Here is an 18,791-nt window from a genome sequence, read left to right on the forward strand (position 1 = left end):
AGGAAATAGAGTAAAGAACTGGCAGACAAAGGGCATTTATATAGGGCTAAATAGAGGCATGTACATATATAAATATATTTATATATAATGATAGAGAAATAGATATACTTCCTATATTTATATGTTAAGTATTAAGATAGCAGACAGACATTGGGTCTCTACTCAAGTACTCCCTCAAGAACACTTTGTTCTAATAACTTGCCAATCAGTGATGCTCATCTTCTCCACATGATTGCTGAAGACAAAATGTATGCATAAGCAAATGTGATCAATAAAGCTGATGGTGCCCAGTTATCAAAAGATATAGCATCTGGGGTCTTAAAGGTTTAAAGATAAACAAGCGCCATCTAGCTGAGAAGCAACAATGTCCATATGAAAGAAGCACACCAGCCTGTGTGATCATGAGATGTCGATGGGATCGGCTATCAGGCATCAAAGGCCAAGAACCAAAAATCATATCAATATCAATGAGGGGGCGTGCAAAGTGGAGACCCAAAGCTCATCTGTAGAGAACTGGGTATCACCTTACAGAAGGGTCACAAGGCAGAGACAAGCTAGTCAGTGTGTAGTATAGCACTGATGAAACATAACACTCTCCTCTAGTTCTTTAATGCTTCCCCCCGCCACCCTCACTGTCATGATCCCAATTCTAGCTTATAAATCTGGATAGAGCTGGAAACACAGGGAACCCAGGATAGGTAAACCCCTCAGGACAAATAATGAGAATAGCAATACCAGGAGGATAAGGGGAAAGTGAGTGGAGAAGTGGGAACCTATCACAATGATCTGCATATAACCCCTTCCAGGGTGGACAGACAACAGGAAAACGGGTAAAGGGAGATATTGGTCAGTGTAAGACATGAAATAATAATAATAATTTATAAATTATCAAGGGTGTGGGAGGGAGGGAGTGTCAGGGAGGAAGGAGAAAAATTAGGAGCTGATACTAAGAGCTCAAGTAAAAAGAAAATTATGATGACAACATAAGTACAAATGTTCTTGATGTGATGGATTGTATATATGGATTGTGAAAGTTGTATGAGCTCCCAATAAAATGATTTTTAAAAATGAAATGAAAACTTGCAACTCTCAAAAATAAAATCCTTCCAAAATTATCTCCTAAACCTTTATAATGGTGGGCATCCTTTAAAAAGGGGGAAAAGGTAAAGGCAAAATGGACTTGGAGTCTTTAAGTCTTAACATGGAGATCCAACTGTTCTAGCAACTCTGGCTGGAGGATTATATTTTCTCTGTAGAACTCCCAATTTATCCCGTTATATAACCTTCTTTTAAATTTGGATTATTGGGATTTTTGCCTGTATGTCCATAAGGTACACTGGTAGGTAGTTTTCTCTTAATTATTGTAGTGCCTTCGTCTGCGGTACTAGTTGGGCAGCCATACACATGTTCAGCAGTTCAAATCGACCAGCAGCTTCCCAGGAGGAAGACTGGCCTTTCTAGTCCAGTAAATTGTTACTGTTTTAGAAACCCACAGGTGTCACTGTGAGTCAGCATTGACTCAATGGCAGTAACATTTGTTTGTGTTTGAGTGCCTTTGTCTGGCTGTAGGTGTCAGAGTAATGCTAGTCTCACAGAATGACTCAGGACGTGCTCCTTATTCTACATCTTGAATACATTTACGAAGGACTGGCAGCAGCTTTTCTATCAGTATTTGGTGTAATGCCCCAATGAAATCTGGTAAACATAGGACAGGAAAAGCCTAGTTGACAATAGAATTGTTAACTAAGAAATACTACATTTTAATGTTTTTAACCATTTCAAGTTTGGATTTTTTTATCCTGTGAACTGTTGCTGAAATCATGTACTTGAAGCAATAAAAGGCATTTTGAATAACATTTTAGATATTTTTCAGGGGTAATATGGATTGTGGCACATTTGGTGGTGGTGGTGCAGTCAAATAAATTCTAACTCATAACAACCTAACATAGAACAGAAGAAAGTCTGCCCAGTCCCACAGTATCCTCACAATTACTCTTATGGTAGAGCTTATTGTTGCATCTACAATGTCAATCAGTCTCCTTAAAGCTTAAAGGTCTTTTTTATGTCAATCCATCTGGTTGATGCCCTTTTCTTTTCACTGTCTCTCTATCAAACAGGATGCCTTTCTTCAGGGACTTGTCTCTCTTGATAACATGTCCCCATAATGTGAGTTAAAGTCAACAGCATTGCCTTTAAGAAGCATTCTGGATGCGCATCATCCACGATACCTTTGTTTGTTCTTTTGACTGTCCATTGTACTTTCAACATTCTCTACCACTATAGTTCAAATGCATTGATTTTAAAAGTGACTTAAATATAGAAGTGTATAATATGTGAATTTTATATGAAGAAAACCACTAAAAAAAGAGAAGAAGATACCAACATTGACCAATGGTTACGATGGATAAAGGAGGAATAACTATTGCAGAGTGGGCATCGATTTACGATAATTGTGGTGCAATTGTTTGGAAAAGGGTATCAATGATGGTTGCACAACACAAAGAGTATAATTGATAGCAACAAATTATGCATGTATAAGTTTTGAATTGGAAGATCTTTTGCTGTGTATATTTTTGCCACAATTTAAAAAATAATTACACTAATAACAATTTTTAAAATGTTCTCATATCTGCCAAATTGTTGCCACCCTGGGTCAATCTATCTTATCAAGGGCCTTCCTCTTTATGCTGCCCCTCCACTTTACCAAGTATGATGTCCTTCTCAAGGGAGTGGTCTCTCCTCATAACATGTCTAAGGTATGGGAGACAAAGTCTGTCCATCCTTGCCCCAAAGGAGCATCTGGCTGTATTTATTCCAAGATAGATCTTTTTGTTCTTTCTGCAGTCCATGGTACTTTGAATACTCTTCTCCAGCACTACAGTTCAAATGAATTGATTTTTCTTTGGTCTTCATTATTCAGTGTCTAATTTTCACATCCATAGGAGGCTATTAAAAATACCATGGCAGTGCTGAGCTGAGCAGGCTAAGGGAGGGGCCTCAGCACTTGCTGGTCTGAGAAAAATCTAGCTTCATCCACAACAAGTCATGCTGCCCGCACCTTGTGCATATGAAGTATCACAATTACAGGGATTTATTTCTGATTGCTGAATATAGGACAATGTAAAAAGAGCTGAAAGACCTGGTGTGTTATTCTGGGTACATTAGAGAAAAAAATCTACAGAAACTCATATATATGAGAGAGTTTTATATAAAGGGTAAGTGCACATCAAGAAAACATCCCAACCCAGTGCTTCCCAAGCCCACAAATCCAAAATTAGCCCATATGTCCGACACAGATCTACAAAGTCCTCCTCCATCTCACAAAACACACGCAATGATGCCGACTGCGGGAGGAAAGTCGAGTCAGTGAATGTGTAAGCATCTCAGCACTGGCAGGGGTCTCCACACAAGTGCTTCAGTACCCAGGGTTGCATCGGGGTAGGTTCATGTGGCTTCTCCTCAGGAATGTCTTGCAGGAAGTTAGCCTTGCCAGCGGAAGCAGGGAACTGGCTAAGGCAGCTGCACCCTGGTTCCACAATCAGAAAGCAAGAGACCTGAGAACTAGAAAGGCGAGGCTCACTGAGCCATTTATCTCTCCACCCTTCAATTAACCACACATGAGTTTATCATCCAGGTTGGAATAATAAACTGTAATTATCTATCCTGGTTATGGAAAACTTTTTACTTTGTGAAGAACTTATCTCTTCATGAACAAATTTCATATGAATTCATTAACACCTTTGTGCCTGCTATGCACTAGCATACCATACATACAAACATTGATGAAGCCCTACAACTAAATGGAAAATTAATTTCATCACTGGATAGACACTTGTGAAGAAACTAGACTTCAAAGTTGACCATCTCAAAAATTCATGAAATTATTGTCACTGTTAATTTGATGGACTCATCCTTTAACCTGGATTCCAAGAGCTATAAAAAGAACATGTCGGCCCTTCAAAGCAAAACGTCCTGTGAAATTTGATTTTCTTTTTACTTGCTACCCTACTGGTGCAGATGAATCAAGGATGACATCATACTTCTCTAATTACCAAATCCACCAGCTCAAAATAGGCCTGAGGAGGCTAACAGATATACAGTGCCCAGTGCTACAGGGGAAGCCAGGGGTAGCATACAGTACCCAGGAACTCTTCAATTGGATCAGAGCTGTCTTCAATCATGTTGACCTAAATAATGAGACAAATAATTTCATAGCAAACTATTGCTTTGCTCAGCCAAGTAGTGTGGTGGCAAAAGCTTATTTATTTACAATCACTGGTTTCATACTTCCCAGAAAATTGGTCTCTTAGTGGAATAATTTGGTGAGAGTCTTGCCTTGTCTTTCTTTTTTAATTATCATTTTATTGGGGGCTCTTACTTCTCTTATAAGAACCAATACATCAATTGTGTCAAACCCATTTTTACATATGTTGCCATCATCGTTTTCAAAACATTTTCTTCCTATTTGAGCCCTAGGTATCAGCTCTTCTTTTTTCTTTTCATCCTCCACCCTCCCACCTTCATGAGCCCTTGATAGTTATAAATTATTATTATTTTCATATCTTATACCATCCACTGTCTCCTTTTGCCCATGTCTCTGTTATTCATCCCCTTAGGGGGTCAGAAGTGTTATATGTTGTTCATTGCAATTGGTTCCTGCTTCCTCTCCTCTCTCTCCCCACTTTCCCTCTACTCTCATTTTATCACTATTCTAATTAATGTTCCTGAGGGGTTTATCTGTCCTGGAATCCGTTTGTCAAGGGGTCTTATCTGTGTGTACCTGCTCTGATCTAACCGATCTTTCAGGTAGAACTGGGGCCATGGTAGTGGGGAGCAGGAAGCATTAAATAACTAGAGGAATGTTGTGTGGTTGGTTGGTGCTATACTGCACCCTTCTGGCTCATACCTTCCTTGTGACTCTTCTATGAAGGGATGTCCTATTGTCTACAGATCGGTTTTGGGTCCCTACTCCTAACCCCTGTTCACATTAATATGATGGTTTTGGGTCTTCTGATGCCTGATACCTGATGCCGTCAACACCTCATGATCACACAGGCTGGTATACTTCTTACATATGGGTTTTGTGATCAACACTTAGAGAAACTCCATTCAGAGGTCAAAACAGTACAAACAACTCCCAAAATAACACTGACTCAATGTTGAAAAGACGGCAAGAATGAACCCCGAATGTGTTAGTCCAGATAGACTAGAGAAACAAATCCAGAGATAATCACATGTGTGTAAGAGAGAATTTTATAGTGAAGAGCAATAGCACATTAAATAAAAAGTCCCAGCCCAGTCCAGGTAAAGGCGATAAATCCTATATTAGCCCATATGTCCATTACCAGTTTATAAATTCTAATGCAGACTCATGAAGCACATGTAATGATGCCAATGCAGGAACAAAGATCACAGGCCAGTGGGTGGGAAGTCTTGTGGATCCAGTGGCAGTGGAAACCACTCAGTACTAGTGTGGCACTCCATGTGTCTTCTCCAGGCCCCTGCTCCATCAGTGTAGCCCATCTGGCTTGTCAATAGGAATGTCTCACAGGGAGTCAAGCAGAGAGTGAATGTGGGTCTGGCCTCCAGTGAGCTATTATCTCTGTTGTGCCTCCAAATGAGGTCATCAAGCTATGACCTGATTCACAGGCTATACTTCACCCCTTCACAAGTGGGCAGGATATTATGTAATTTCCACACACACACACACCCACGCACATACAAGCACAATACACTGACATGAAGGTACGAGAACACTCAACACAAAAGGTGTGAGATGACATCACAGAGTCCACAGATAGATGTAATAACTCTGAATTTCAAAGGACTGAACTCACCCATTAAAAGACAGAGACTAGCAGAGTGGCTTAGAAAACACAATCCATCTATCTGTTGCCTACAGGAGACACATGTCAAGCTTTCAGACAGAAATAAGATGAGAATCAAAGGCTGGAGGAAAATATACCAAGCAAATGGAAATTAAAAAAAAATCAGGGGATGCAATCCCTAATCTCTGACAAAATTGATCTCAAGGTGAAAGTCATAATAATAGGTAAGGAAGGGCACTATATAATGCTCAAGGGAACAGTAGACCAAGAACCAGTGAGTATAACAAATATAAATGCACCCAAACCCAAGAAATTTGTCAATCAAACGCTCCAAAAGATGAAAAAAGAAATCACAGGCTCAACAATCATAGTAGGTGACTTTAATACACCACTCTCTTAGAAAGATAGATCACTGCAAAAGAAGCTTACCATGAAGCTACAGAACTAAACTCTACAATTAGGTGACTTGACCGGATAGACATTTTTCAGAGGTCTCCCCCAAATGTAAAATATTCACATTCTACTCATACCCACACACATATACTCAAAGACAGACCACATGCTGGGACACAAGTTGAATCTGTGTAAATTCAAGCACATACAGATCACTCAGACTTCCCTCTTGAACCACTATGCCATAAGGCTGGAAATCAACAAAGGGGCAATTAAGAAAACAAGGGAAAACAATTGGAAGATAAATAACTTTCTACTGCAAATGAATGAGTTCTGGTCCAGATCAGAGAACGCAGTTATCAGAGGAAGTTTGATAACAATAAATGCACACATGAAAAAGGAAGAGAAACTTATGATTAATATGCTGACACAAAACCTTCAGGATTTAGAGCAGAGTCATTAGGACTATCCTACTAATAGCAACAGAAAATAAATGAAACAAAGCAAGACAGTGATACAGGAGAGGGGAAAGAGGGAAAAAATCCAAAATAATCAATGCAACAAAAGCTGGTTCTTTGAAAGGATTAACAGAATCACTAGACTTTTGGCAAACCTAACCAGAGAAAGGAAGGAACAAATTTCAATAGCCAGGATGAGGAATGAAACAGGGGACATTACAACAGACCCTAAGGAAATTAAAAGTCTAATTACATAGTAATACAAAGGCCTGTACTTCAATGAATTCTGCAACTTAGAAGACATAGACAAATACTTGAAAAAACAATCCCTCCATAGTTTTGCCCAGATGGATATCAAAGCAATAGAGTAAATAGACAAGTTTGCCAAGGCATTACCAACCAAAAACTTCCCCAGGTCAGATGGCTTCATGGGCACATTCTACCAAGCATTCAGGGAAGAACTGTTACCAATCCTACGTAAACTCTTCCAGAGCATAGAAAAAGACTACAAACTCCCAAACTCTCTCTATGAAGCTAGTTTAACACCGATACCTAAAATAGGCAAGGATCCTGTAAGAATTGAGTACTACAGACGGTTATTTCTAACGAACATCGATGCAAAAATCCTTAACAAAATACTGGCCAACAAAATACAAAAGTTTATAAAATAAATAATTCACCATGACCAAGTGGAATTCATTCCAGGGATGCAGGAATGGTTCAACATTTGAAAAGCCATCGGCGTATTCCCCAAATTATCATGCAAAAGGATAAGAACCAACTGATAATATCGATAGACACAGAAAAGGCATTCGACAACATCCAATACACATTCCTATTTAAGACACTCAAAAAGATAGGAATGGAAGGAAAATTCCTCAGTATAATAAAAGCTATATATGAACAACTAACAGGTAATGTAGTAGTCAATGGAGAAAAGATGAAACAATCCCAATGAAAAAGGGGATAAGACAAGGATGTCCCTGGTCCCCACTTTTATGTAACATCGTACTGGCGGTCTTAGCTAACAACATAAGGCAAAGGAAAGACTCTTGCCTTTTCTGTGTTACTCGTCTGTGGCTACGTGCCACTGTAGTGATGTTGGTAGGGCTGAAAGTTGTAGGGCCTCCTCACATCTTCTGTTTTCCTTTCTTAAGCTCAAAGTGCAGTAGCATTATCGTCTTGGATGACATCATTACCCTTGCTGACAGAAATGTTCTCTTGCTATGTCATTGTCCTTAGGAAGAGAAAAAAAGCAGAACTTTCAATGTGCTTTTTAAGAATAAGATGCTCATTTTCCTTGTTCTGCTCGCTTTAAAACAGCTGTTTCTGTGTATACCCTCCTCCTGTGCTTCATAGACTGGGAGACCTAGCAGAAACAATAAAAACCAAAATGAAAGAGAAAGAAACTGATACTAATAGAATAAAGATAAAGATAGAGAGTAAAACCACCAGCAATGTTAAAGTAAGCTAGGGAAGAGGTTTTTGTGATGGAAAAAGCAATAAATCTGGATCAAATTCAGGTGGAATCAAGAGGGAGCTCAGCTGACCAGGCATCATATTATACCACAATTCCATCACCATAATCAAGTTTACAACAATCTCTGTCTGATGCAGAGCTGTTTGAGGCCCTCCCCTGTGGCTGGAGGTAATCTGCCAGAGGCTTAATATAATTAGGAACACCAAAAAAAGATTTTGAGAACCCACTGTTCTCCATTACTTTCTACAAAGTGGGTGTTCACAATTTAAGCTCTGATACTTTCCCTTCATCATATTTGATTTTGTTATCTTTGGATGCACAGGTTGGTGTGTTTTTTTCCACGTGGATGTAGTGACACTTTAGTTAGATGGCTGCTTGCTTGAATACAAGACTTTAAAACCTTAGATATGCTGTTCATGTTGGTGGCCAGGCATCATTTGCTTTTTTTTTTTTTTTTTTTGCTACACTTAAACATGATCCTTTTAAGCAAGCATATCTCTCAATCTTCCTTTTTACAAATTTCTAAAATTTAAGTTTAGAGGCATTTTCTTTGAAAAAAAATCAACATCTTTTTTTCATATTTATAAACTATGCCTAAAATGTAAAGTTTGAGGATTTCGTCTTATTTTTAATTGTCATAACATTCATGTATAAAACATAAATTTGCCATTTTAAAATGTACTTTTAGTATATTTACAATGTTGTATGTCCATCAGCATTATCCAGTTCCAGAAGTTTTCACACACACACACACACACACACCCAACTCTATAACCATTATTCACTCACTCTCAACTGTCTACTCCCTCTACCCACTGGCAACCAACTAATCTGTTTTTCATTTATGGATATGGCTACTCTCGACATTTATTGTAATTCTAATAAGACAATATAAGGCCTTTTGTGTCTGTCTTCTTTCACTTGTCATAGTGTGTTAGAGTTCTCTACAGAAACAAAAACAGGACACTTATGATTATAGATAGATAGATAGATAGATGATACAGCACAAAGGAATATAACAGCTGGTTTGTCCACACAGTAGTTCAACTCAATTCCATGAAACAGTTAATATACTGGGGGTATTTCAACTCACGAGGTCAGCTGGGTCCAAGATCGAGGAAGCAAAGAGCTGAGTCTTCTGTAGGCAATGCAGGAAGTCTGGCCACAGGCAGCAAACAGCAGAGTGGGTCACCAGCAAGATGACAGGATCAAACAGTCCCAAGCTCAAGTGATGTATATATTGACAATGTGGCAAAGCAGGTCTCAAAGAAATCTCAAGCTCTAGCAGCACAATCCATAGCTTGAGTGTGTTACAAGTAGTGCAACTTACAAGTTGAGGCAGAGAACTAGCAGCCACATGCTGATCTGATCACCAGAATCAGAGAGAGAGAAGCAGGACTTGCTGAGCCATTTATCTCTTTGCCCTCCAATCAAGGTATGGCTTTATTAATCCTTCATGTTTCTATTTGGCAGGTTGGCACAATAAACCTACCTGGAACACACAGTTTTCAAGCCTCATGAACGTTGCATCATATTTATGTATGTCATTCCTTTTTATGGCTTAATGCTATTCCATTTTTGTATATATCATGCCCTCTTTTATTTATTTGATTCACAGATATTTTGGTTGTTTCCACCCATTAATGATGGTGAGTAGTGCTGTAATAAATGTTCATATACAAGTTATTTTTTCAACAAAAGCTTTCACACTTTAAGCCCAACATTTTATATTAACTAATACTTTGTCCTTTTTCAATTGGAAGTTCATTTTCATAAGAAGCAATAAATTATGTCTCAGTGTTTAAAAACACACTCTTTAAATGAAGAAAACTAATCTTGTTTCCTTTTGGGTTTTTTCACTTTTCCCTTTTTAAATTATCTTCCAGCATGTTTTGTTGGAACAAGTTAGGTTGACCTTTCTTAAATTGACAACTGGTATCAGGAATTTAACCCACATTTCCTTAGTTTTATAAATTTATAGATTAGGCTTACATTTCTCTAGATCATCTGAAATATCACTTATCCTGCATAAATTAAAACATAAAATGTGAACATATCTAACTCTCCCTATTTTCTTATTTTTCTTTTCTTTCTTAGTCACTATTTTGATGAACTAAAACATCTCCTTGGGCTTACTTATGTGTTCAAGGCTTTGCAGATAGTCCGGTTTCTTGGAGAGAAAATGAACATGACTTTTGAAATGGAGGAGAGCATTTGTACAACGTTGTTGTTGTTTTCGGTAATCTGAATTATTGGCTTCAAATAACTTCTGGGGAAAGTGTTGACTGTCCACTATAAAAATAATTTTAAATGATTAAAAAATAAAGGAAAGAAAAGACCACGGTGTGGGTCAGGTGCACTTTGGTTGTCCAATGGTTAAAGTTCTTAATGCTAAGGAAGGTTTGAGTCTCACTCAAAGGTACCTTCAGAGACAGTCCAGGAGAACTAATTACAACAATTCAGTCACTAAAAATTCTTTGAGGTACAATTCTATTCTAACACATATGGGGCTTCTCTGGGTTGGATTCCATCCCACATCAATTGGTTTGTTGTGGGGTTTTTTTTAGTCTTAAGTTTTGGGATAGTTTGTTATAGAATAATATTTAACTGTAGCCAATTTTAATGTCCATAATTAAAATTATATGTTAAGTATAGACTTCAGCTCCTCCATGCTTTTTTTGAACGCATTACTAACCTCTTTATTCCTTAGACGATAGACAACTGGGTTCAACACAAGCACTATTGTTGTATAAACGTAGATGCTATATGGTCGCTGTCTATAGAATGAGCAGAGCTAGGTTGCAAATATACGAAGATTACAGTTCCCTAGAACACGGGCATAGCCTTGAGATGAGGAGCACAAGTGGAGGAAAGCTTTCTTCTGACACGCTGAAAAGTCCATCCTTGGCCTAGTGATGAATATCATCAGGTAAGAAGTTAAGAATGACTAAATAGATAAAAAGACACTGAAAGATCCTGAAGTTCAGGGCAATATCTCTTTGAAGTAGATAACAGAGCAGGAGAAAGCCAGCATTGGGGGTGAGTGGAGGATGTCACAGAAAGTGATGGGTCACATTGGAGCAGCAAGAAGACAGGAGGAAAGTGAGCACAGTATGAATGGAAGACGCACTGAAGCCCCAGTAAAGTGAATTGCTGTTATTTGAGCACATGCATTGGCGTTACGGCTGTGGCATAATGTGAGGACTTGCACACTACGGCTTGATGAATGTGTGCCAAGAGAGCAAGTAGGAAGCTGTCTACACTGGAAAATGCCACAAAGAACATCTGAGCAACACATCTGAGCAACACAGGAGATCATTTTGTTGCACTGTGAAGAACCCAGCTGTCACCGTGGGATTAATGGTTGAAAAGTAAACAAAGTTCACCATTCAGATAGGTTATTGAGGAAGAAATACTTGGGAGTGTGGAGATGAGAGTCCAACAGAATTGCTACAATCATTACAAGTTTAACAAAGAAAATGAAGATGAAAATTACAGAGATGACATTTGCAGTTCTGGGGTATCAGATAACCCCGAATCTTCCCTCTGTATCATGAGGATACTCATTGTTCCAGTTGTAAGGATTTTGATCTTCCTTCCATCCAGTTGTAATCCATACTGAATGACACAATCCTTCATCTTTATCAGCAAGTTTTCAAGTCTTCCTCACTTTCAGCAAACAAGATTGTGTCATCTGCATATTGCAGGTCGTTCACAAGTCTTCCTCTGATTCTGATGCCACAGTCTTTTTTCATACAATTCAGTGTCTTTACCTTTTGTTCAGTATATAGATTGACTGAGTATAGTACAACCCGCACACACACCTTTCCTGCTTTTAAACCATGCACCACTCCCTTGTTGTATTCACACAACTGTCTTTTGATTCATGTACAGGTTCTGCGTGAGCACAATGGAGTGTTCCAGAATTCTCATTCTTCTTAAGGCCATGTATAGCTTTTATGATCCTCGCAGTTGAATGCGTTTGCCTAGTCAATTAATCACAAGTAAATATGTTTGTAGCATCCTCTCTTTTCAGGCAAGATCTGACATCAGCAGTGATATCCTTTGTCATGAAAAGACCTTTTGGTGCTTCAAGCCAAACTACACCACACCCACAGTCATCACGTAAATTCTGGCTCATAGCAACCCAGTGGGACCGAGTAGGACTGGTTTTTAGGTCTTAGAAGACTGTGAACATTGTTAAGAGCAGAAACGCTCATCCTTCTCTCTTTGAAGTACTGGTGGGTTCGAGCTGCTGACTTGGGATAACCCATTAGAGCAGTGGTTTTGCAGCTTCGTGATGCCGCGACCCTTTCATACAGTTCCTCATGCTGTGGTGACCCCAAACCATAGGATTACTTTCCTTGCTACGTCATCACTGTCATTTTGCTACTGTTATGAACTGGGCCACCCTGTGAAAGGACAATTGACCCCCAAAGGTGCCACGACCCACAGGTTGATAACGGCTCCATTATACCATCAGGGCTCTTTTGTCAAACCACAAGACTCCTTAGTTCTACAGTTTCTAAAGAAGATAGAAAAGAAAGATTTTAAAATATATTATTTTATTAATTTTATTATTATCATTAATGCCCCATACAAGTGAATAACTCAACAGTACTGAGAAAGGTTGTACAGTCATCACCACAATCAATGTTGGAACATTTTCTTCCTTTGTGTACACATTGTTATTGACTTCCCATTAATCCCACCCTGCCCTTTCATGCTCCCAGATAATTATTATTTCAATTACTGTTTTCATAAATACTGGTTCCCCTACACACAAAAAAACTATAAACAAGGACAAAGAAGAGAGGGAAAAAAGACCCAGCAAAATGATCATATAAAAGAGTGAAATGTCTCATTCCAAGAAAAAGCAAGTGAGGTTAAGAATGTAGGATGCATTAAAAATGGGTCCAAAGCATGTATACAGGTACAGATAAGATCCCAGACACACAGAAGCCAGGTCTGATAAACCCCTCAGGAACAGAAATGGGAGTAGTGTACCAGGAGGGTAGAGGGGAGGTGGGGAGAGGAAGAAAAAAAACACAGAGAAAGGGAGCCTGTGGTCAGTGTAAATTATGAAAATAATAATAATTTATAATTTATCAAGGCTCGTGAAGAGGGGAAGTGTAAGAAGAAGAGCTGATACCTAGGGTTCAAGTAGAATGTAAATGTTTAGAAAATGATGGCAACATATGTATAAATATGCTTGATACCATGATATATGGATGTTATGAGGTGTCACAGCCCCAAGTAAAATGATCTTTAAAAAAGAGAGAGAGAGTCCAAAGGCCAAAAGGGAGTGGAGATGCAAATGTGGTGAAGAAAGCTGATGATGTGCAGCTATCAAAAGATAGAGTGTCTGGGGTCTTAAAGGCTTGAAGTTAAATAAGTGGCCCTTTAGCAGAGAAGCAACAAACCCACATGGAAGAAGCACACCAGCTTCTTCATGAGGTGTTGACAGGATCAGGTAACATGCATCATTAGGCCCAAAACAAACAAACAAAAAAACACATTGTTGAGAATGAGTGTCATTGGAGCATCGATCCAATAAAATGATTTTTAAAATGATACCAATAATACAAGGTAATAACAAAGAAAATATTAAAAATAAAAAAATATAATGAAAGACATAAAGATCAGTATTGAAGGCATTGATGAGCTGAAATACTTGGTATTGGCCATTTTGAATAAAAAATTACATGGTATGGTTTGCTATGCTGGGAATGACACATTCAAGAAGATAGGTATTGCATTTATTGTCAAAAAATATTTTTTCAACATCTATTTTTAAATATCCATATACCTTCAAGGAAATACAATCAGTACCATTATTTCAAATTTATGCATTCATAATGAGAGAATTTTTGTTCTTTGATGCCTGTCACCTGATCCCATCGCCACCTCGTGATCACACAGGCTGGTGTGCTTCTTCCATGTGGGCTTTGTTGCTTCTGAGCTAGATGGCCGCTTGTTTACCTTCAAACCTTTAAGACTCCAGATGTGTTATCTTTTTATAGCCAGACATCATTAGCTTTCTTCACCACATTTGCTTATGTACCCGGTTTGTCTTCAGCAATCATGTCAGAAAGGTCAGCATCATGAAATGCCAGTTTAATAGAACAATGTGTTCTCGCATTGAGGGGGTTCTTGAATGGAGGTCCAGTTTCCATCTGCTACCTTAATACTAAACCTGTAAATATATGCACATAGATATATTTTACCATCATCATATATAAATATATTTACATATGTACGTGCCTGTATTTAGACCTCCATAAATGCCCTTTGCCTCCCAATTATTTCCTTTGACTTTCCTCTTGTCCCACTATCATGCTCAGTCTTCATTTGGGCTTCAGTATTTCTTCTTGGTTATATTGACCTTGATCAATCCCTACCAGGCCTGTTACATCCTCATTGCCACTGATTTTGGATCACTTGTTTTTCCTTTGTCCCTCAGTTTGTTAACACCACTTCCTTTCCCCCACCTCCCCCTGTCCCATGTCACCCCAGAAACATCAGTCCTGTTGTTTTCTCCTCCAGATTGTTTATTCAACTTATCTTATCTAGATAGACCTGCAGAGATAATAATATGTAGAAAAAAACAAGACAGAGCAAAACAGAGTGACAAAAGAAAACAAAACGATGAAAACAACGAAAAACAATGACAAAAAAAAGTAAAGCCTGTAAATAGCTCAAGGTCTGTTTGTTGACCTTTAGGGATGTTTTCTGGTGGAATCTGATGGTGTTTCACACCCTGACCCCAAAGTCTATATTCCCTTGGGATTTCCTTGTTCTGTTCCCCTTGCTGTTCTGTTGCACACGCTTAGTGTTTTATTTCCATTTGGTAGGTTTAGATCGGGCACAATTTCCACACCATGCTCCAGTGTTGAACCCTGTAGCTCTATGTGTCAGTGAGGGATGTCATGTCTTATAGGAGGGCAGGCCATGTGGTCTTCTCTGTGCATTGGCTGCTCTGAGCAGGAATATTGTTCTCAAGGCTTGGTGGGCCAGGATGTGCTCCTCTCTCTCTTCCTCCTCCTTCATTTGCTCCTGTGTGCTCTGATCAAACATGTCACTCTCCCTGAGATGTAGCTTCAGTGCTGTTCTCTGAAGTAAATTCTTCTGGGGGGAGGGTGGCTCTCCAAGTAGTTGGGATTGGGGCTGGCCCCTCAGACCTCTCTACTGGTTCCCTGCTTCATGCTGATATGTTGCATTCACATCTTGGAGCACCAGGTTGAAGTCTGGTCCCTCTTTCCCTGTAAAGATATAAACAATACCCTCCCCTTGGGTGGGTTAGTGCACTGTTCCTCCACTACACAGTTATTTTTATTTTCTTTGCCTTGCCTCCTTTTTAGTTCGCTACCATATGTATGCCTGGATTTGGTCTGGCCCCTACCATACTAACTGGTCCTGGCCCCAGGAATGTTTGTATACAGTAGATTTTTCCCTATTTCCCTTTGGCATTTTTTTAAAGCTGACCTCAGCAGATTCATGCTGTACTTGTCCTTTTGTGCTTGGCTTACTTCACTTAGCATGATTTCCTCTATTTCTTCCCATGCAGCGATGTGCTTCATGCATTCATCATGACTCTATTGTGATGCATAATCCTCCATTGGCAAATGCCATTTTAACAACCAATATGCACATGAACTTTTACAGATGGAATACACAAAACTCAACTTGACCACATCTGTGAGAAGAAATGATGAAACTCAACACCAGTAGTTAAAAACAGACTAAGGATTATTTGAGGAACAGATCATTAATTGCTCTTAGTTAAGTTCAGTTTGAAACTTAAGACAATTATAACAGGTTCATTAGAGTTCAAAGATGAGCTTAAGTATATCCCACAAGAATTTTTGGAACATTTCAAGAACAGATTTGATACAGTGAACACTAATGACAGAAGACCTGGTGCCCTGTTGGGAGACATCAACAACATCATTCATGAAGAACAAAGGTCATTAAAAAGACAGGGTAGAAAGAAAAGACCAGTGTGGAAGAAATGAACAGAGCATTTCAAAGGGAAGCTTGAGAAAATAAAGCAAAACCCTATGATGAAATGTGCAAAGACTTATATATAGTTAGTAAGCCAAAATGGAAGTATATGGTCAGCATGTCTTAAACCAAAATAACTCAGTGTGGCAGTTATATAATCTCCTGTCAACTGGACCGAAGGAGTGGAGTCTAGCCTGTCAATCAGGTCACAGCTTGGCGACATCATTTGGAGGTCCGAAGGAGCTATAGATGGAGCTACACTGATGGAACCAGAGCTCTGAAGCTGAAGGAGCCACGTGGAGACATACATCAGAGCTGGATGCTTTCGCCACCACTGGATCCACATGTAATCTTCCTGCATTTGGCATTATTGCATGTCAGAAGAGAAATTTATAGACTGGTGTCAGAGATATGGCCTAATATTGGATTTATGGACTTGATCTGGACTGGGGTGGAATGTTGTCTATATATACACAATTGTTCTTTTATATAGCTTTTTTTTCTTTTTTTAGAGTAAAGTGATTTATTGAAACCACAAGAATATTTCAATGGGAAATTGCAGACTTCCAACATGTGGAGACCATGAACATGACAAGGGTGGCTATTTCATGAGGAGAGAGATAAGCTGGACTCAGGAGGTAACCATCAAGAATATCCTGCTGTGCTGGCTAATGTAAGCTCTTCTGATTGGCTATTTTCATTAAATCATTGGCGATTTCAGTAGATCATACCAGGGTCCTAGTTCACCTGAGGGCCACCTGCTTCTTCTTTGTTTGCTCACCTACAGTCCTGGATCACCGTCTCAGGTGCAGAATCAGAAATTGTGCCAGGCATCTTAGTTATGGAAGACACCCCCAGTTTTGGAGTGTGCTTGCATATCCCCTGACACCCTCTTACACAATTAGTAGTGATAGCAATTTTCATCATAAAGACCTAATAATACAATGTGACTTGAAAGAGCCTACTGCCTTGACTAACTGCAGAGCAAACGTTCTTTGGTGAAAGGTTGTATCGATGTGTAGGTTACAGCCTATTGGCAAAAAGTAGAAGTGAAGAAAGGGCACTGGATCAGCCAATCTGTTTTGGTCATGTGCCCTATAATTTGGCCTCCATGGTAATACTGAAAATTTCCATATATTTTTTATAAATGTTAGAATCACCTTTCCTTTAACTATTGTCCTATTGTGTTTGCTTCTAGGTTCACATGATTACAAACCAAATTTTATTAAGCTTGCTTTCTGAGACTACTGGTATTTCTTTAAAAAAATAATTTTATTGGGGTGCATAGAACTCCTAACACAATTCATACATGCATCCGTTGTGTCAATCACATTTATACATTTGTTGCCCTCATCATTCTCAAAACATTTTCTTTTTACTTAAGCCTTAATATCAGCTCCTAATTTTTCCCCTCCCTCCCTGCTCTCCCCCCACTGATGAACCCTTGATAATTTATAAATTATTATTTTGTCATACTTCACACTGTCTGACGTCTCCCTTCACCCACTTCTGTTGTCTATCCCCCAGGGAGGAGGTTATATGTAGATCCTTGTAATCAGTTCTGCCTTTCTATCCCCCCCTCCCTCCACCCTCCCAGTATCGCCACTCTGGGCACTGGTCCTGAAGGGATCATCTGTCCTGGGTTCTCTGTGTTCCCAATTCCTATCTGTACCAGTGTACATCCTCTGGTCTAGCCAGATTTATAAGGCAGAATTGGGATCATGATAGTGGCGGGGGGTGGGGTGGGATGGGGATGGGGAGGGAGGAAGCATTTAGGAACTAGAGGAAAGCTGTATGTTTCATCGTTGCTACACTGCATCCTGTCTGGCTCTTCTCCCCGGACCCTTCTGTAAGGGTTGTCTAGCCCAAATCTGTGCTCCCCCTCATTCACAATGATTTTATTTTTTGTTCTTTGATGCCTGATACAATCCTGGTAGACCCCATTGGCTGAATTAAATTTACCTGTCCAAGATGGGCCAATACAGGTGTAATGCCGCCCTAAGTGTACCACCCCTTCCTAGCCAGAAGCTCAAACCTCTGAGCATGCTTCAGTCCCTATGCTAACTACCTACCATTGTTATGTTCATTTGTATAATTAAGATCATTTGATACAAAAAAAAGATCATTTGGTACATGGAAGCCAAGAAAGATAACCCATCAGAAACAATAACAGGAGTAATGGTTCCCTGAGGGAACAGGAATGAGGGGGGGCTGGAAGATGGGGGAAAAGGGAGCAGCTGATAGCATTGATGACTATATAATACCACTGGAGGGGAGTGAATAACAGAATTGTATGTAAATGGATATGTTGGATGGTGTAAGACATGGCAAAAATAAATAAAAATAAGGATTCCTGGGGGAGAGGGTGGGGAAGGGAAGGAATGAAGGAGAGCTGATATCAAGGAGTTGTAAAAGTCAGAAAGTGTTCTGAAGCTGACTGTGGTAGCAATTGTACAATACTCTTGATGTGATTGAACTATGGAGTGTTATGATATCTGGAAGGGTTCCCATCAAATGATTAAAAACAAACGAATAAACAAAAGACAATTGGAAATACCATCGCGTGAATCGGGTATACTTCAGTTCTTTGGATCCGGTGATCTTAGAAAAATACTGTATATTAGATTT

The 18,791-nt window shown here is 39.2% G+C and overlaps 1 pseudogene; it reads left to right on the plus strand.

Moving 5' to 3' along the window:
• The first annotated feature begins 2,400 nt into the window (after nt 1–2,400).
• Nucleotides 2,401–10,457, plus strand: LOC142445647 (ribonuclease P protein subunit p40-like; annotated as a pseudogene).
• Nucleotides 10,458–18,791: the final 8,334 nt, after the last annotated feature.

Source organism: Tenrec ecaudatus, chromosome 4 (genome assembly GCF_050624435.1).
Source record: "Tenrec ecaudatus isolate mTenEca1 chromosome 4, mTenEca1.hap1, whole genome shotgun sequence".
Lineage (NCBI taxonomy): Eukaryota > Metazoa > Chordata > Mammalia > Afrosoricida > Tenrecidae > Tenrec > Tenrec ecaudatus.